Here is a 21,545-nt window from a genome sequence, read left to right on the forward strand (position 1 = left end):
AACCCAGGTGTCTGCAAACCTCCCTTTCAGTCGTTCTAAGTTATTCTGGGCTGGAAAAAAATAAACTTGTTCTGACTTTTTCTTGAACTTCCCACCAAATTCTTTTTGGTGCTTTTTAAAACTTGCCATCAAAATGATGTATTAGGAGAAGTCAGTAAAACAATTCTTCCTTTTGTCCTCCATGTTGGCTCTGTATCTGAATAGATTGCATCCAATGGAAGAGATTTAAGCTATCAGCATTCATGTGAAAAATGTTTTAAAACACTAATAATTGAAGAAATTCAATTAAAAGCAATTTTTCAGCTTTACCTCATACCCATAAGATCTCCAAGATGGTAAAAGAGGAAAATAACACATGTTGGAAAAGTTGAAGGAAAGCAGTAACATTAGAGCACTTTTGGTGGATCTGTTAACTGGTCCAGGAATTCTGGATAGTAGCAATTTAATAAAATTATTGAATTTTAATTATTTATAAATTATGAAATTATAAGTTATTAAATTGAGTTATATCATCTCCCAAAAGAGAATGAAGGAGAGAAGGACCTCTATGTGCAAAAATGTTTATTGTAATATTTTTTTATCTAATAGCTAATGTTGTAAATATTGCAAACATAAGTCATCCTCCTAGCAAAGAATGACCACACGAATTATGTTCATGTTCTTTTTTATTGTTGTTTTATTATTGTTGTTCACTTATTTTCTAGCCTTTTAAAAATTTTGACTTTATGTTAGAGTTGAATTCTTCTCACTTCTTAGGGAATGACTGTTCTGAGCTTATGTAGTGTAATCTGATGGTCTTAAGGTTTTAGTCCTTCCAAAAAGATGTGATCCACGGAGAGATTTTGTCATTTCACTCTTGGTCTGTGCTTTGGTCCTTACCCCATATAGAGTCTCTCCTCCCCTCATGGATACAACTGCTTCTCTTCTTGGAAATGTGACCCAGGACTGGGTAATAGACTATGATGTTGTGCTGCACCCAGTGGTAGCACAAGAGTATCCTGCAATCTCTTTCCATTCTGTCCCTTTACTGCCTCTGTGTGCTGGAGGCACTAGATGGGTCCACTTCTGTTTCTACAACTGGCACTCCATAACCCTTGGCAAGTGCCACTTCCCCTTACCCTATTCCCCGTGGTTTTGGTCACCCTCTATCTTAGTGTCCACCAACTACTCTTTCTTGTTTCTAAGCTACCTTGGATTTGAAAAATGACTACCAGGGGCATTTTGTTGGATTTTCATGTCTTTGATTTGGCATTCTCTATAGTTATTTTGTAGGAAAGGTTTTGGGGAATGTTTAGCACTTGCTATCTTCCATCTGCCATGTTGACCCGAAGAAGCTATTTGAAAAGAAAATTACACAATAGATTTATACCTGTACCAGTTCATTAGAAAATTACATTTTCAGGAGATTTCTTTGTATCTTACCTTGGAACATATACTAACACTCTTCTACTGATCTCCCAAGAACTGATTTTTAACCACAAAGAAGTCTACGTCTTTGTTCCAAACAGTACTCTAGAAAGCTTGGAACCCTAGGTGTGAGGTCTACATACTGATTCAGTCTTAATCAAAACAGAATCTGGTCAGTGGTTGGAATGGGTGATCAGGGAGGGCTATCAGATAGCAGCCTAGTTTTTATTCCAGACCTTCTCCAGAGTACAGGTTGGGAAAACTATGGCATAGGAAATGAACATGTATTTTAGCATACAAGGAACAAGATGCCAGATCAATATAAATTTGTTCTTTATTTGTCCAGTCTCAGTGGATTAAAATGTTTCCCAGTAGTCAACACTGGATGGGGTTAGATTTGTTCTGTTTAGCAGGAAATATAAGTACTCCTTCTTGCATATTATTTACTTCTTTCTCAATTCTTACTTTCAGTTGCCACCATTAATATGTCTTTCTCTTAGTCAATCCTTTTATCCCAACCCTTGGTGGGGGGTAGGGAAGGAGATTGGTTGTATAGATGGTTTCCCTTGAATGTGCTGTGAGAAATTAATGAGAGGGAAAAGAAATGCCTTATCCTACTAAATCCAACATAGAGTTGCTTCCTCAATTGTACTTGTTAGTTTTTCTTGTTTTCCTTGACTTTTGCAAGCAGATTTCTAATCAATAAACCTTCTTTTAATGACAGTGCATGGTTCATTCTTTGCTCAGAGGAATCCATGATAGTCTGGATTTATGTGGTTTATATTTTTCTTGCTTTTTAGGAGTTACGAGACTATCAATAAAATTTCTTTGATTCACTTTGAGGGTCCCCCCCAACTTGGAAACTCACCAGCAATTTAGAAAGAAAGGTTCCTGTGAAGGAAGCATGAACTCCCTGTGTAGCTGTATATAATAAGTTTATTATAAGTGCCCTGAAGAAAATTAAATATTGCAGTCCTCTTTTAAATTTGAATTAACTGCAGCTTAATTTGATGCCAGCTATTAGATATAATAAACAGTAATATAAAATTTAAACCTTAAAGAAATGGAAATAAACTGTTAACATATTCAGACTCTCTGAGAGAGAGGAAGAAAGTGAGAGGTGAGTTACTACTATCATTATTGGAAAAGTCGGTATTGTTTTCATTGGCTCTATGTTGCTTTCACATAGTTTAGCCCTAAGTCTTATTTCAATTATGGTGGCAGGAGCAATAGGAGGAGAAGTAGTCTTGATTCCCAGTAGCTACTTACATCTCTCTACAAAACTTTCTGGAAGAATTTTGTCCTATTCTTATAACATTGACTATATGTGATTAATAAAATTTTGCCATTGTCTCCTTCTAGGAAGAAAGGAATGACCTTTTGACTTTGGGAGTATAAATATATTCTTATGAGGGACTTGATTAGACAGGGGCTGTTATGTCCACCTAAAGTCATTGATCTCTACTGACCTACTTTGTAATTTTTTAAATGGGATCCATTGTGCTATAGAGTTCTCAGTCCTCATCACCTTAAAGGAGGGTTTCTTAGCTTTTTTTCTGTCTTGGTGCCCTTCAAAATTCAAGTGAAGCCTGTGGATGCTTTCTCAGAATAGTATTTTAAAGTATGTTAAAGATAAATTGAATTACACAGGAAACAGTGGTATTGAAATATACTTATCAAAAATATTAACAAAAAAGCTTCAAAACCCAAGGTTGAGAACTTCTGCTTTAAAGTGAAGAAAACACTGAAGTCTTTCTTAGAAAAAAATTTACATTTTGTATGCCACATAGATAAAACATGGTAGAAAGTACTTAATAGAAATGAGCTACAATTCAGAATTCCATGTTTCCTTTTGTTTCATGCTTTTAACAGCCAATCAGCTTCAAATAATCCACAGAGAATGAAATATAAGGTGGTAATGAATGGGAAATAAATTTTCTGTAACAATATCTCATAAGTCCTATCATCTCTATATGCCAATTTTAGTCATAGGACATTCCCTAAGGGAATAAAAGCTCTAGTAAGTCAATTCTCCTTTTGTCAGAGTTTGTTGTAGTACTGCTCCCAACAGCAAACATTTGTCTCAGTTTCCACATCAGTGGAATGACAACAGCTTTCACTAACATCTCATGGGGATGATCATGAAGAGTACCTTGTGCCAGAAGAGTCCTTATAGCAAAGCTCTGGTTTGAAATATTGTTCTCAACTTGAAATTCTTTCCATGAAGCATTATGTGATGAAAATTTTATTTCACCTGAGATATTTATCTGTTTCTCTTATTTGAAATCTAAAAAAATTCTGATGGGGGGAGAAAGAGAGAGGAGGAAGAGACAGACATATGCACACAGAGAGAAAGAGAGGGAGAGGGGGAGAGGGAGAGAGGGAGAGAGGGAGAGAGGGAGAGAGGGAGAGAGGGAGAGAGGGAGAGAGAGAGAGAGAGAGAGAGAGAGAGAGAGAGAGAGAGAGAGAGAGAGAGAGAGAGAGAGAGAGAGAGAGAGAGAATATCTTTTTGTTGCAGAGAAAATGTTTGACACATTGCTAGGGCTTAAATTGAATCAATGGATATATGTGTTATGTGCTTTCATGGGGTGCTGGGGAGGGGAGATCACATGCAGCTCTGACTGTCGACATAGTCTGGTAGACTTTTATTGTTCTTATTAGTTGTGAAGAATCAACCATAACTCAGGACTCATTTTCTTTTTAATGATATACTTATTATTGGAAAACAGCTTGTTTCTCAGGCTCTAGTGTCCTACAGTAGTAAAAAGAGTATGTTGTATGATAAAAGTTATTTTGACAGAAAACTGACCATACATGTAAACAGATAGATGGGAAGAAAAGGAAGCAAGGGACAGAAGTTGTATATATTTGTTTATTTTGAACTTGTTCTCTTTCTATCTCTCCTCTCTCTCTCTCACTCTCTCTCTCTCTGTCTCTGTCTCTCTCTGTATCTCTCTCTGTCTCTCTGTATCTTTCTCTGCCATACACACACATGCACACACACACATACACATACACACATGCACATACACAGGTACCATGTCATCACTAGTGCTGTGAATATTGCTTTGGTGATACAGCAGAGCAGCTAGCATGAGTGAGAGAGGGAGAAATTTTGCCTACAGGAGCTTGTTTTTGGGGAGGCCTAATGGAGGGAAGGCTTGGGGATGTCAATGCTCTTTGTATTGGTGGTGTGTAAACTTCTTTGTTACTATGGTGGATTTGCCTTTCTGTTATCTGAATAAACATTTTGGTTTTGTCTTTGAGGAAGAGAGTTATTAGAAATTTGTTAATTTACCCTGGAAGTATGCATGTATATTAATATTGGCTGCTATGGGTATTGCATTGGCATTACATGTGTTATTATCAGATACATTACCTTGTATTGTGCTAAAGGTGTTCCATTCTCTTTGTCAGATCATACCCTGAATTTAAAATATTTTATTTGCTAATACCACATTTACTGTGGCTCTCTATTGCCTCTGGAGGATTTATGTAAACATTATTTTTATTCTGAATTTCCTTAAGGGTATTGTATGGCTAGAAAACTGGACTACTATCAATTTCTTCTTACTCTATAGGATGGCAGGCAGAGATCACCAGGTGGCCACTCCTTTTATAGTACTTGCACTTTCTAGATGACTATTAGTGTATAATGATCCTCTGAATGTAAAGTCACTTGTGCAGCATGGTAGTTGGCAAGAAAAACAATTGAAATTAATCAAAAGAAGTTATGAAGTTCCTACTATATGCTAGACCCTGAGCAAGGGATGCAAAGGAAAATAAAAGTCTCTACCTTCTAATAGTTTATACTCTGTGGTGTGGAAAACACACACACAAATTGATGTATGAAATGTATGTATGCATGTATGCATGTATTTATACACACAGATACACAAATAAATACAAGACAAAGGAAGAACTATTACTGGGGAGATCAGGAAAGACCTTAGGTAGCAGGTCATGTATGAGTTGAGATGACAAGAAACTACGGAATCTAAATGGGGTGCAATTGTTTATCTCCAAACTCAGAGAGATTTAGTAGAATATTGACTATAGGGGGCTGAGCCAAGATGGCAGAATAGAAGGAGGCACCTCTAGAAGCTCTCCTCTTATACTTCATAAAATACCTGTAAAAATGACTCTAACAAATTCTTGAGGAGGAGAAACCACAAAACAACAGAGTGAAAGAGATTTCCAGCCCAAGGCAGCCTGGGAGGCTGACAGGAAAGGTCGATAGTGCCAGGTGTGGAGTGGAGCGCAGCACAGAGTGAGCTGCTCCACAACAAGGAAAGGACTGGAGCAGTCTTCAAGGTGCCACTGGCAATACCTGCAGGTCCCAAATTCTTCAACTCACAAATGCCAAAGACAGCTTCGAAGTCAATGAGAAGGCTCTTTCACCAGGGTAATAAGGGAACACGGCGGTTTAGCCCTGAAGCCAGGCAGCAGCAGCTTCCATTGTTGGAGCCCTGGCCAAAAGGCCCTGGGGGAATTGAGCAGCTGATCTAAACATCAGTCCTGAATAGCAGCCCTAGGGTGAGGAGGGGTTCTGTCATGGTGGAACTGGTGAAGGCTCTGCAGAGGGAATATCTCTAACAAACCAGAGTATAGGCCAGGAAAGGAATAAACTCCTCTCCCTTGATTGTGCCACCTTGGAGGAACTGAGAACTTACATGTCCCCAGAATATACTCTCCCCTTGACAAAGAACTGAAAAGTCAAGTAACTAGCTGGGTAAATACTCCTAAAAGGGAAAAAAGAATAAGACAATAGAAGGTTATTTTCCTGGCGAGAAGGTATTTTCTTTCATCATTTTGCATGAAGAAATACAAAGTATACCATCAGAGGAAGGTATGAAAATCAAGGCTTCTGCGTCCAAAACCTCCAAAACAAATATGCAATGATCTTAGGCCATGGAAGAATTCAAAGAGGACTTTGAAAACCAAGTAAGAGAGGTGGAGGAAAATGGGAAGATAAATGAGAGCAATGCAAGAAAAACATGAAAAGCGAGTCAACAGCTTGCTAAAAGAGAGCCAAAATATGCTGAAGAAATTAACACCTTTAAAAATAGTCTAACTCAAATGACAAAAGAGGACCAAAAAAAGAATGAGGAGAAGAATACTTTGAAGAGCAGAATTACCCAAATGGAAAAGGAGTTTCAAAAGCTCATTGAAGAAAATCATTCTTTAAAAATTGGAATGGAGCAAATGGAAGTTAATGACTTTATGAGAAACCAAGAAATTACAAAATAAAACCAAAATAATGAAAAAATAGAAGACAGTGTGAAATATCTCATTGGAAAACAAGTGACATGGAAAATAGTCCCAGGACAGACAATTTAAAAATTATGGGACTACCTGAAAGCCATGATCAAAAAAAAGAGCCTAGACATCATCTTTTATGAAATTGTCAAGGAAAACTGCCCTGATATTCTGGAACCAGATGGTAAAATAAATAATGAAAGAATTCACTGATTGCCTCCTGAAAGAGAGCTCAAAAGGAAAACTTCTAGGAATATTGTAGCCAAATTACAGAGTTCCTAAGACAAGGAAAAAATATTGCAAGCAGCCAGAAAGAAACAATTCAAGTATTGTGGAAATACAATCAGGGTAACACAGGATCTGGCAGCTTCTATATTAAGACACTGAAGGGCTTGAAGTATGATATTCCAAAACTCAAAGGAAGTAGGACTAAAACCAGTAATCACCCACCCAGCAAAACTGAGTATAATACTTCAAGGGAAAAAATGATCATTCAGTGAAATAGAGGGATTTCAAGCATTCTTGATGAAAAGACCAGAGCTAAATAGAAAATTTCACTTTGAAACACAAGAATCAAGAGAATCATGAAAAGGTAAACAGGAAAGAAAAAGCATAAGGGACTTACTGAAGCTGAACTGTTTACATTCCTACATGGAAAGATAATATTTGTAACTCTTGAAATTTTTCTCAATATTGCGGTAGTTGGAGGGATTATACATGCACACACACATACATACATGCACACACACACACATATATGCATACAGAGGGCACAGGGTGAGTTGAATAAGGAGGGATGGTATCTAAATAAATAAAATTAAGGGGTTAGAGAGGAATACATTGGAGGAGAGAGAGAGAAATGGAATGGAGCAAATTATCTCCCATAAAAAAGGCAAGAAAAAGCTTTTTGAATGGAGGGGGAAAAGGGAGGTGAGATGGAAGAAGTGATGCTTACTCTTATCACATTTGGCTTAAGGAAGGAATAACATGCATACTCAATTTTGTATGAAAATTTATATTACAATACAGGTAAGTAGGGGAGAAGGGGATAAGTGTGGTGTAGGGTGATGATATAAGGAAGGTCAAGTGAGAGGTAGGAGGTAATTAGAAGTAAAGACTTTGGGGGACTGATAAAGTCAAAAGAGAGAATAGACTAAATAGGGGGCAGGATAGGATGGAGGGAAATATAGGTAGTCTTTCACATCATGACTATTGTAGACATCTTTAGCAAAGCTACACATATATAGCCTATATTGAATTGCTTGCCTTCTTAGTGGGGATGGGTGGGGAGGGAGGAAGGGAGAGAAGTTGGAATTCAAAGTATTAGAAAGGAATGTTGAGAATTGGTTATTGCATATACCTGGGAAATAAGAAATACATGTAATGGGATGTAGAAATCTATCTTTCCCTACAAGAAAAGAGAGAAGATGGGGATAAGGGAAGGGTGGAGTGTGATAGAATGGAGGGCAGATTGGGGAAAGGGATTCTCAGAATGCATGGTATTTTGGGGTGGGGGTAGGGAAGACATGGGGAGAGAATTTGAAACTCAAAATCTTGTTGAAGTGAATGTTGAAAACTAAAATAAATAAATAAATTGAGAAAAATGCTATGTAATGAATACTACATATTATTCTAAAAAAAAAAAAAAAAGAATATTGACTATACTGTGCTGCAGTGAAGAAATAAATGGAAGAAACCCAAAACAACAGAATCATGAAGGACAGAGAACTACAAATGAGGTAGGAGCTTTGGCAGATGAAAGCTATGGCAGCAAAAAAGTATAGGTTGTGAGTTTCCACACATTAAGAGGAGAAGATGGAGTTCTGCAAATACACGTAGCAGACTATCATTATCATGCAAAGGTTTTGTTTCAGATTTATGTTCTTTGAGGCTATTTTGAAATAACATTCTTTTTCCCTAGTTGGTTAGTGATAAAGGTCAGTTATCTGAAGACAAATTACTAGAAAAATCTTGAATTACCAATTCACATCACAGTGTAATAAATTGTTGAAAAAAATTAAGAGGGATACACTTGTCAATCATCATGGAATATTTTTGGAATGTTTTGTACCATAATGCATACATGCAACTCAGAGAGGAAAGGGGAAGCTGGACTATCCTTGCCTGAACCCAGGCCTGGTCCAGGAATTTATATGCATCCAATTTTTGCCACATTCCCAAGAAATAAAAATGCTGTGGCAGCGATTATAACAGTAGCATACATAGTTGGGGTGTTAATTGTTTCCATGAATTCAGTTGATCAGGTGGTTAAATTGCTAAGAAAATTAGACATAATTCCAAGACCATCTCTTTTTATAAGATTAGTTTACCTGAAATATCCAGTGACTGGATCATTGCTATTAGAAAAAGATCATTTTCAAAGAGATTGAAATGATTTTCTGTTTTGGTCCATTTAAGATTATATGATGAATCAAAAGAGTCTTTCCCAAATGCTTTTAAAAGAGGAATATCTGATATCTTTGAAAGGAGAATATTAAAAAGAATGATTTTCACACAATCTTACTTTTCCTGAATGTATCAGTGGTGTATAATTTAGAAAAAAGACATGCAAGTAGATTAAAACTGTAAAAAGTGAGGAGTAGATTGAAGTAGAGTTAGAGAAAGCTTTAACGTTCTCTCAGCCTATACACAGATACATGCACACACACACACACACACACACACACACACACACAGAAGATTTGCAGTAGAATGAACATGGGCCTCATTTAAAATGCTTAAATAAAAGCATCATTAATCTCAACAAGTATGTTTTTTAAAAAAAGAATTTATTCCTCAGAAGGGCAGAGTCAAGATGGTGGAGAAGGAGGGAACACTAGATCCCAGCTCTCTCAATATTCGTCTCTAAACAGCTTTACAATAATGCCTTGAATCTAACTCCAGAGGCGCAGATGCAACAAATGGTCAGCATGAAAAATTTTTTCAACCTAAGACAAAGTTGTCTTAGTTCTGAAAGAGAAGTCTGTGACACTGGGGTGGAGACTTGCATAAAGTGCATACGGTGTCAACACTATCTGTGGTCCTCAGATGCCAGCTTCTGGAATTCTCAAAGTGGAGGATTAGAAAGCATACGAGACTGTGAGCTGATCCAACCATTCTGGACAGCAGTTTGGAACTATATCCAAGGGGCTACAAAAATGTGTATGTCCTTTGACCTGTTAATATCACTTGGAGGTCTATATCCCAAAAAGATCATAAAAAAGGGAAACGGTCCCACATGTCCAAAACTTTTACAGCAACTCTTTTTGTGGTGGACAATAACTGGAAATTTAGAGAGTATCCATTAATTGGGGAATAGATGAAGAAGGTGGCATATATGAATGTAATGGAATACTATTGTGCTATAAGAAATGATGAACAGGAGGACTTCAGAAAAGCTTAGAAAGACCTATATGAACTGATGCTGAGTCAAATGTGGTGAACCATGAGAACATTCTACACAGTAAGAGCCATGGTATGTGAGGACTGTTTCTGATAGATTTACCTCTTCACAGAAATGCAAGTCCCAAAGGACTCGAAGGAAAATACCATCCACATTCAAAGAAAGAACTATGGAATTGGAATGCAGAATGAAGCAGACTATTTTCTCTTGTGTTATGTGTTGTTTTATTTTGTTTTGTTTTTCTCATGGTTTCTCCCATTCCTTTTAATTTTTCTATGCAACATGACCAATGTGAAAATGTCTTTAATAATAATGTATGTGTAGAACCCATATAAGGTTGCATGTTGTGTCAGGGAGGGAGAGGAAGAAATTTAAGACGTATGGAAGTGATTGCTGGAAACTAAAAACAAATAAATTTTAAAAAAAGAAAACACATCAGAAAGAGATTATAGGGCAATCCTGTGCAATACAGGAAGAAGGATCACTGCTTTTGGTAATTTCACTGAACATACTCAGTTCTGGGTTGCAATTGCAAGGGGAGGAAGAGTAATTGTTTTCTCAAAGGATCAGGGGATCTGGTGGTAATTCCAGGACAGAGAAAAGTGCTAGAACTTTTGGTTACAATGGAGTAAGGATACTACCTGGGTAAGGACCAGAGTACAGATGTGGAAAACAATGAACATACTTCTTCTTGGATCACATGACCTTGGAATCAATAAACATTTACAAAATCCCAGAACTATCTCAGAAAAGAGAAGCAGAAAAGTCTGAACTTTGAGAGTGTCCCCACCTCAATCCTTTTAAACAGGACCCAACTTAAACACAAAGTTCCAGGTCAAGAAATAGACTGAAAAGATGAATCAACTACCAAAGGAAAAAAAAAGCTACCACAAAAGCTACTACAGTGAGAGGAAAGATCAAGATACAAACCAGAAGACAATTATGTAAAAACAGTTACAAGAAAAGCCTTTAAGAAAAAGTGCAATTTGGAAGCAAACTCAGCAAAAATTTCCAGAAGAGCCCAACCCCCTCACCCAAATATTCTTTCAATAAGTTAAGAGTGGTAGAGGAAAAGTTCAGAAAATAAATGAGAGTGCTGTGAATAAATTATGAAAAGAGAATAAAACAGTTTGATAAAATAGGACCACAAATATTAAATATTTTTTCTTGTTACTCAGTAAAGAATCTGCTTATCTACTTTACATTTCAAAGTTCAACAGTAGTTTATTTTTGTCCAATTACACATCAAGAAAAATTTTAGCATCTAGATTTTACTCTAAAATTTTCATCCTTCCTCTTTTCTGCCTCTCCCCTCTTGCAGAAATGGTAAGCAAATTAACATAGTTAATATATGTGCTGTCATGTAAAAATATTTTCACATTAGTCACAGTTATGAAAGAAGAAACAGATAAAAATTTTAAAAATGAGAAAGAATAAAGTGAAAAAATATACTTAGATCAGTACTCAGAGTCCCTCAGCTCTTTAGTTCTTTATTTGGATATGAATAGTATTTTCCTTTGTGAGACCTTTTTACTTGTCTTGAATCATTGTGTTGCTGAGAAGAGCTGTGTCATTCAGAGGTGATAATTGCACAATCTCGCTGATACTGTGTACAATGTTTTCCTGGTTCTGCTCATTTTACTTTGCATCAATTTGTACAAGTTTTCCAAGATTTTCTAAAATCTTCCTGTTCATCATTTCTTATTGTATTGCATTGCATTCATTTTTGACAGCTTTTTCAGTCAATCCCTTTGATAGGCATCCCCTCCATTTCCAGTACTTTGCCACCACATAAAGGACAGCTCAAAATATTCTTGCACATGTAGGTACTTACAAGTTTTTTGTGATCTCTTTGAGTTACATACCTAATAGTACTCTTACTAGATCACAGGGGATAGAGAGTTTAGTTGCGTTTTGGACATACTTCCAAATTACTCTACAGAATGGTTGGATCAGTTCACAATATCACCAACAACACATCAGTGTTGCAACTTTCCCACATCATCTCAACAATTTATCACTTTACCTTTTTTTCACATTAACCAATCTGATAGGTGTGAGGTGGTATCTCAGAATTGTTGTAGCTTGAATCTTTCTAATCAAAAGTGATTTAGAGCACTTCCTTATATGTCTAAATATGACTTTGAATTCGTCATCTGAAAACTGCCTGTTCATGTTCTTTGGCCTTTTATGAATTGAGGAATGAACTGGATGTTTATAAATTTGACTCAGTTCTTTTTAAATTTTAGAAATGAAACCTTTACCAGAAACACTAGAAGTAAAAATTGGTTCCCAACTTTGTACTTATCTTCTAATCTGGGTTTCTTTGTCTTTGCTTGTGCAAAAACTTTTCAATTTAATGTAATCAAAATTATGCATTTTCATTTCATAATATTCTCTATCTCATTTGGTCATCAATTTTCTGTTCTTTAGAGATCTTATAGGAAAATTATTCTTTGCTCTTCTAACTTGCTAGTGGTATGACCCTTTCTATCTAGATCATGGATCTTTTTTATCTTATTTTCATATATGGTGCAAGATGTTGCTTTATGCATAGTTTCTGCCATATTGATTTCCAGTTTTCCCATCAAATAGTAGGTTCTTACACCAGAAATTGGAGCCTTTGGGTTTATCAAACAGTAAATAAGTACAATCGTTAACAACTGTCTTATGTACATAGCCTATTCCATTGATAATTTTCATAGCCAGTATAAAAAATTATGATGATTTTTGCTTTATAATATAGTTTCAGAGCTGGTATAGCTAGGCCATCTACCTTTGCATTGTGTTTCATGAATCTCTTGCTATTCTTAACATTTCACTCTTCCAGGTGAATGCTGTTTTTCTTTTTTATAAGTTGTATAAAATAATATTTTGGCAGTTTGATTAGAATGGCATTGAACAAGTAAATTAATTTAGTAGAGTTATCATTTTAATTATATCAGTTCAACTTATCCATGAACAAATGATATTTTTCACATTATTGAGATATTACTTGGTTGGTTGGTTGACTATTGTCCTTCATCTTCGAAGAGGACCAATATACTATCATCATTGTAAAGTGAAATTTCAATGTGTCCAAAGGTGACTGATCAGACAAATATGAGCTTGGAATGCTCCACCACAAGTTGAGCACAGATAGTCCATATGAATATTCAGGTGAATATCCCAAATTTGCTCATCCTACATTTACTTTGTACTGTCTCAATTCTGCTTTGCTCAAATAGCACAGCATCTTTTCTTAGGTGGACACACCATTCTGAGTGGTCCTGTGCCAGTGTCTCCCATGTTGCACAGTCAAATCCAAAGTTCTTGAGAGACACCATGAGAGTATCCTTTTATTGCTTCTTCTGACCACCATGTGATTGCCTGACCCATGCCAGTTCTCTATAAAATAGTCTTTTTGGCAAGTGTACATTTTGCATTCAAACAATGTGGCCAGCCCATTGGAGTTGTGCTCTCTGATGCATAGTTTGAATACTTGGCATTCGAGTAAGGTCTTCAGTGTCTGGTAACTTATCATGCCAGGTGATCCTCAGAATCTTCCTAAGGCAGTTCAAATGGAAGCGATTCAGTTTCCTGGCATGGTGCTGGTAGACCGTCCATGTTTCACAAGCATATAACAATGAGGTCAGCACAACGGCTCTGTAGACCTTCAGTGTGGTAGTCAGTCTAATACCTCTTCTCTCCTAAACCTTTCTTTAGAGCCTCCCAAACACTGAGCTAGCTCTGGCAATACATGCATCAACTTCATTGTCAATGTGTACGTCCCTGGAAAGTACACTATCAAAGTAAATGAACTTATCCACCAAGTTCAAAACATCCATTTGTTGTAACCAATGGTTCCACATATGGATGATATGGTGGTGGTTGATGGAGAATCTGTGCTTTTTTGGTGTTAATTATTAGGCCAAAATTAGCACAGGCAGCAGAGAACTGATCCACACTTTGTGGCATCTCAGCTTCAGAGGCTGCATTGAGTGCACAATCATCTGCAAACAGAAAATCATGCACCAATACCCCCTCCACTTTGGTTTTGACTTGTAACTTTTTCAAATTGAAGAACAGAATGGTAGTTCACCTTGATGCCATGTTCATTCTCATTGAAAGCATTTGTCAACATGGCTGAAAATATCATGATAAAAAGCATGGGAGCAAGGAGACAGCCTTTTTTCACTCCATTGGCCACTGGAAATACATGAGAGCTTTGTCCATTATCCAGAATCCAGGCAAACATTCCATCATGAAATACAATATTGATGAATTTCTCCAGGCAACAAATTTTGACATAATTTTCCGTAAGCCCTCATGACTAACAGTGTCAAAGGCCTTGGTAAGATCCACAAACATTGTGTATAGACCTCTGTTCTGCTCCTGGCATTTCTCCTGGAGTTGTTGGGCAGCAAACACCATATCGACTGTTCTTCGCCCCTTTCTGATGCCACACTAGCTCTCAAGTATATGCCCATATTCCAGATGAAGGATCAGCCTATTAAGGAGGACTGTAGCAAGAATTTTGCCAGCAATGACTAAGAGAGAGATCCCCCATGATTGTCACAGGACAATCTGTCCCGTGTATCCTTATAGAGAAGGACAATGGAGGCACCCTTGAACTCCTGGAGGATAACCTCCTCTTGCCATATAACCTGGAAAATTTCTGTCAGCTTTTGTATGAGCAATGGTCCCCTACCTTGTAAATCTCAACTGGAATAGAATTAGCACTAGGTGCTTTGCCACATGAAAGGAGCCTAATGGCACTCAAAACCTCTTCTTCAGTTGGAAGTTCAGCTAAGAAGGGATTAACTTTAACCTGAGGTAAACTGTCAATGGACTAAGCATTGATTGATGATGGTCTGTTGAGAACACTGTGGAAGTGTTCAGCCCATCTCTCTAGGATCATGTCCTTATCACTTATTAATGTGGCTCCATCAGAACTGAGTAGTTGTGATGCACCATAAGGTTTCAGTCCATAAATAGCTTTAAGGGAATCATAAAAGCACTTTCAATTGTTACTATCAGCATAAAATTGAATTTCATTTGCCTTCTTACTGGGCCAGGAATCCTGCATTTCTCTAGGCTTTGCTTGTACTTTGCTTTTGATGGAATTAAATGATGCCTTCTTAGAGGTGAATGAACTATCCTGCTGGTAAATCCTGTGGAGTTCACGTTTTTCATTTAGAGACTTCTGAATTTCCCCATCGTTTTCATCAAACCAATCTTGTTGTTTGTGAGTGTTCTGACCCAGATGAGCTAATGTAGTGCTGTACATCAAATCTCTGAAAGTTGCCCACTCCTCTTCTGCTCCACTGTTGTCAACTGTATGTTGGCTCAACTTTCCCTCCAAGTTAGCAACCAACTGTTTACACTCAGAGAAGAGCTAATTTGTTGACATTAATTCTTCTGGTAGACATTTTGCCTTGTGGGTGACACTTTTGATCAATGTGAATATTTAGCTTGGGAAGAATAAGTTTATGATTAATCCAGCACTCTGCACCACACATTGCCTTTGCCAATCTCACATCTTGTCTGTCTCTTCTCCTTACAGTCACATAATCTATTACATGCCAGTGTTTGCTGCAAGGGTGCATCCATGAAGTTTTATTGTGTTTAGGTAAATGCAAGACAGCGTTGGTGATAGGAAGGTCATGCAAGCAATAAAGCCCACCTGGAGCTTCACTGAAGCATGGGGAGGTTCCATTGCTAGAGGTTCCCATGCCACTGGTGTACATGATCTTTCTCCTAGCTGGAGTCTGCCAATTTCCTTGGCTGTGCCAATGCTCACAGAGGTCCTGGTGTTGGCGATTTCCTGTTCCACTATCCTGGTACTCAGGGTCTTCTCCTGGTTTTCTGAGGTCGGGCTGTCTGCTGGCATTCAGGAATGCCTCTGGTCCTGTCCTCCTCCCCTTCCACCAGAGTGAGAGAGACCTTTCCCATTAATCTCCTAAGTCTTCTGAGCTAATGGACAGCTACACCCTGTGTGACTCTGCTGCTCCATTGGCTTTCCCCCATGGGGGGCAAAATTTTTAGGATTTTTAGAGGTCAATAAGGGAAAGTGAGAGCAATTTATTGCTTTTTCTGCCATCTTGACCCGCAGAAGTCCCACACAGAGACTGACTTTCTTAATACACAATTGCACTTTGTCTAAAGATGTTGAAAAAGAAAAAAAATGACAAATCAGAGTGTCCTCTGAGTCATGGAAAGTAGGAATTTTCTCCAATGAATTGGGCAAAACTATTGATAAGAAATAAAAATATTATGAAATCTATCTTTCACTTGACTTGATAGATGTTAGTACTTTACCTTATTTGTCTTATGCAACAGACACTTTATGAATAGTATTTTGGTACCAGTGAAGTTCTGGTGTCATTTTGAAACTGATCATTCAGAATTTAAAGAAAAGAGATGTGAATACTTTAAATGCAGACATGATAAGCTATTTAAAACCAAAACTTTTATTCTTAAAGTTTTTCAAACTAGAAATGCAAAAGCCATTGAAGCATTTTTGCAAGGTAATTTATCATATTGTATTGACCAGAATATACAATATACAATAGCAGCAAAACTAATAAAGCCTTATACAGATGACTTTGCTGAATGTCTTCTGGACAAATCATCAATAAAAGAAATCTTGTCAGTGCCACCTTTTAAAAGATACATTTACTTGTCAAATTAAAGATTTAGCTGCAAACATAAAGAATGACACTATCTCATCTGCAAAACTGTACTCTTGCTTTGAAAAATGAACTAATCTATATATGTGGTCAGACTTAATATTTTGCTATTATTGTTCTCATGTTAGCCCCATTCAGTCACTAAGGATATGTTGTTTTGTGAATGCTTGACAAGAAAGCCAAATGCTGCTGAACTATAACACTGTTAAGTAGTATTTATCCTGGAATAACTATGTCCACATTTTTACCAATGATATAAAAGCAATGGAGGGTAAAACTGCTGATGCCCAAGGCACTGATACTAAAGTGTACTTTATTTTATTTTATATTTTCACCACCATACAAGCTTCAATAGCATGGATTCAAAGCAAAAACAAAACAAAACAAAAAAACTCAGTTTGATTTAAGAATGTCCTGACAAAAGAATAATAATAATATTAAATAAAAATCCTGGAGAACATTTATTCCTGCCTGATGCAATGGGGGGGTTCACATAAAACACTGCATACCAAACCAAGATTTCTACCTTGAGGTAAGGAACCTGTGTGATCATTATACATTTGAAATAAACTCACTAGGTTCTTTTGGTGGAATATGGTTTTTATTTGAAAGCATGAAAAAACAAAAAAAAAGTTACTCATATTTGGGTATTTGGTAAACATTTCCGCAAAATAAATTAAGCCAGGGTTTCAAAAAGGGGGAAAAACAGTATTTGTGGCCAATGAGAAAATTCCAACTTTGAGTGAAAATCAGAATTTTGGAAAACATATAAACTTCCATGTGCTTAAAAGTTACTGAAGACTAAATGAATTTTTTCTGATTTGCTTGGTGGTGATTTTTTACAAAAACAATAATTTTTTTCTAATATTGTATAAGTGTACGTTTCATCATTTGGAAATGTGACTAGCTTAGTAAAAACAATATTTTCTTTTTTTTTTTTACAAAAATATTTTATTTGTTTTCAGAATTCTACAATCACTTCAATATATCTTAGACTTTTTGCCCCCCCTGCCCCTCCTTCTCCTCTCTTGCCCCACTCCCTCCCCAAGAAGGCATGCAATCTTATATAAGTTCTACACATACATTCCTATTAAATACATTTTCACCTTAGATATGTTGGATAGTAAAATTAAAATGAGTGGGAGAAACCATAAAATAAAACAGAATACAAGAGGAAATGGTCTGCTTCATTCTGCAATCCAATTCTGTAGTTCTCTCTGGAGGTGGAAGGTGTTTTGCCTCAAGAGTTCATTGGGAATTTTTTAGGTCCTTGGATTGTTATGAAGGACTAAGTCTACCAGAAAAATTCCTCACACACTGTGGTTGTTGCTATGTACACAGTTCTCCTGGTTCTACTCCTTTCACTCAGCTTTAGTTCATATAAGTCCTTCCTTCCAGGCCTCTCTGAAGGCTTCCTGTTCATCATTTATTATTGCACAATAGTATTCCATCACATTCATATACCACAACTTGTTCAGCCATGGCCCAATTGATAGGCATGCCCTTGATTTCCAGTTTTTGGCCACCACAAAGAGAGCTACTATAAATATTTCTGTACATGTAGAACCCTTTCCCATTTCTATGATATCTTTGAGATGCAGTCCTAGAAGCTATATTGCTGCATAGAGGGGTATGCAGGTTTTTGTAGCCCTTTGAACATAGTTCCAAATCACTCTTCAAAATGATTGGATCAGCTCACAGCTCCACTAACAATGAATTAGTGTTCCAATTCTCCCATATCTTCTTGAACATTTATCATCTTCCTGTTTTGTCATGTTAACCAATCTGGTAGGTGTGATGTAGTACCTCAGAGTTGTTTTACTTTGCATCTCTCTAAACAATACTGATGCAGAGTATTTTTTCATATGACTCTATGAAATCTCTTTTAATTTCTTCCTCTGAAATACCTGTTCATCTCCTTTGATCATTTATCAACTTGGGAATGACTTGTATTCTTGTATATTTGACTCAATTCTCTATATATTTTAGAAGTGAGGCCTTTCAGAGACGTTAGTTGCAAAAATTCTTTCCCAGCTTCTGCTGCCTTCTTAATCTTGGTTGCATTGGGTTTGTTTGTGCAAAATCTTTTTAATTTAATGTAAACAAAATCATCCATTTTGCACTTCATAATGTTCTCTATCTCTTGGTCAAAAATTCTCCATTTTCCATGTATCTGACAAATATACTATTCCTTGCTCCCCTAATTTATTTACAGCATCAATCTTTACACCTAGAACATATATGCAGTGTCAGGAACTGGTCTATGCCCTGTTTTTACCACATTATAATCCAGTTTTACCAGTAATTTTTGTCAAAAAGTGAGTTCTCATCCCAGAAGCTGGGGTCTTTGGTTTATCAAACAGTAGATTGCTATATTCATTGACTACTGTGTCTTGAGTACCTAACCCATTCCACTAGTCTGTCTCTCTATTTCTTAACCAGTATGAAGTGGTTTGATGATTGCTGCTTTGTAATACAATTTGAGATCTGGTAAAGCTAGGCTACCCTCCCTGGCATTTCTCTGGGTTTATTTTTTAATCTGCAACTTTGCCAAACATGTTTGTTATTTCAAGTAGTTTTTTACTTGGTCCTCTGGGATTCTTTAAGTATATCATCATATCATCTGGAAAGAGTGAAAACTTAGTTTCTTCTTTGCCTATTCTCATTCCTTCAATTTCCTTTTCTTCTCTTATTGGCAAACCTAACATTTCTAGTACTATATTGAATAACAGTGGTGATAATGAACAGTCTTCTTTCACCCCTGATCTAATTAGAAAAGCTTCTAGCTTATACCCATTCCATATAATTCTTGATGATGGTTTTAGGTAGACACTGCTTATTATTTTATGGAAAATTCCATTTATTCCTATGTTCTCCAGTGTTTTCAACAGGAAATCAGGTGAAAGCAAATCTCAAACAATGCTAATCTCCCTCCCCTCTTTCCCTCTACTGTAATATATTTTTAATTTGGCTTAGTCATGAGCAAATGATGTTTTCCGACTTACTTAGATCTAACTTTATTTGTGCAAAAGTGTTTTATAATTGTGTTCATATAGTCCCTGGGTTTGTTCTGGCAGGTAGACTCTCAGATATTTTATAGTGTCTACCATGGCTTTAAATGGAATTTATCATTCTGTCTCTTGCTGTTGGGCTTTGTTCATAATATTTAGAAATGCAAATGAATTTATGTGAATTTGTTTTATAACCTGCAATTTTGTCCAAGTTGTTTCTTATTTCAAATAGTTTTTACTTGATTCTCTGGACTTCTCTAAGATATTCCTTGTTATTTTATGGAAGGCTCCATTTATTCCTGTGTTCTTCAGTGTTTTCAATAGGAGTCAGTGTTTTATTTGTCGAAAGCTTTTTCTGCATCTATTGAGGAAATCAAATGGTTTCTGTTAGTTTTCTTGTTGATATGATCAGTAACGCTGATAGTTTTTCTAACTGAACCAGTCCTGCAGTCCTGGTGTACATCCTTCCTGATCATAATGTAATATTTTCGTGATAGGTTGCTATATTCTTTTTGTTAATATCTTATACTAATTTTTGCATCTATATTCACTAGATAAGTTGGTCTATAATTTTCTTCCTCTGTTTTCACTCTTCCTGGTTTAGGTATCAGAACTATATTTGTATCATAAAAAGAATTTGGTACGACTCCTTCTTCACCAATTTACCAAATAGTTTATATGGTATTGGGATTAGCTCTTCTTTAAATATTTGCTAAAATTCACTTTTAAATTCATCTAGTCCCTCAGGATTTTTCCTAGAGAGTTCTATTTGTTCCTTTTCTATCTTTTTCAGCTGCGTGCCCAATTCATTGATTTCCTCTTTCTCTATTTCATTCATGTAGGCTTTCAATGATATAAAACTTCCCCTAAGAACTGCTTTTGCAATGTCACATACGTTTTGGTATGCTGTCTCATAATTGTCATTCTCTTGAATGAAGCTGTTGATTGTTTCTATGATTTGCTGTTTAATCCACTCATTTTCTCTTATTAGATTATTTAGTTTCTAATTAATTTTTTCTCTGTCTTTCCATGGCCTTTTATTACATATATATTTTTATTGTATTATGATCTGAGAAGGATGTATTGATTATCTCTGCCTTTCTGCACTGGACTGGGAGTTTTATAAGCCTTAATACATGGTCAATTTTTGTATATGTGCCTTATACCACTGAGAAAAAGGTATATTCCTTTCTATCTCCATTCAGTTTTCTCCAGAGATCTATCATATCTACCTTAACCAGAGTTTTATTCACCTCCTTAAGTTCTTTCTTGTTTATTTTGAGTTTAGATTTATCAGGTTTTGAGAGGGGGATGCTGAGGTCCCTCACTAGTATAGTTTTGCTGTCCATTTCTTCCTGTAATTCCCTTAACTTCTCCTCTAAGAATTTTGATGCTATGCCACTTGGAGCATATAGTTTTAGTAGTGATATTGATTCATTATCTGTGTTACTTTTTAGAAGAATATTGTTTCCTTCCTTATCTCTTTTGATTAGATCTATTTCTGCCTTTGTTTTGTCTGAGATTAGGATTGCTACTCCCGGCTTTTTTACCTCAGCTGAAGCACAATATATTCTGCTCCAACCCTTTACCTTTACCCTGTGTGCACCCCTCTGTTCCAAATGTTTCTTGTAAACAATATACTGTTGGATTATGGTTTTTAATACATTATGCTTTCCATCTCTCTTTTATGGGAGAGTTCATCTCATTCACATTCACAGCTTTGATTACTATAGGTGTCTTTCCCTTCACCCTCTTTCCCGCATTTATGCTTTTAGTTCTCCCTTCACCTTCACA

This window comes from Notamacropus eugenii, chromosome 3 (assembly GCF_028372415.1).
Source record: "Notamacropus eugenii isolate mMacEug1 chromosome 3, mMacEug1.pri_v2, whole genome shotgun sequence".
Taxonomy (NCBI): Eukaryota; Metazoa; Chordata; class Mammalia; order Diprotodontia; family Macropodidae; genus Notamacropus; species Notamacropus eugenii.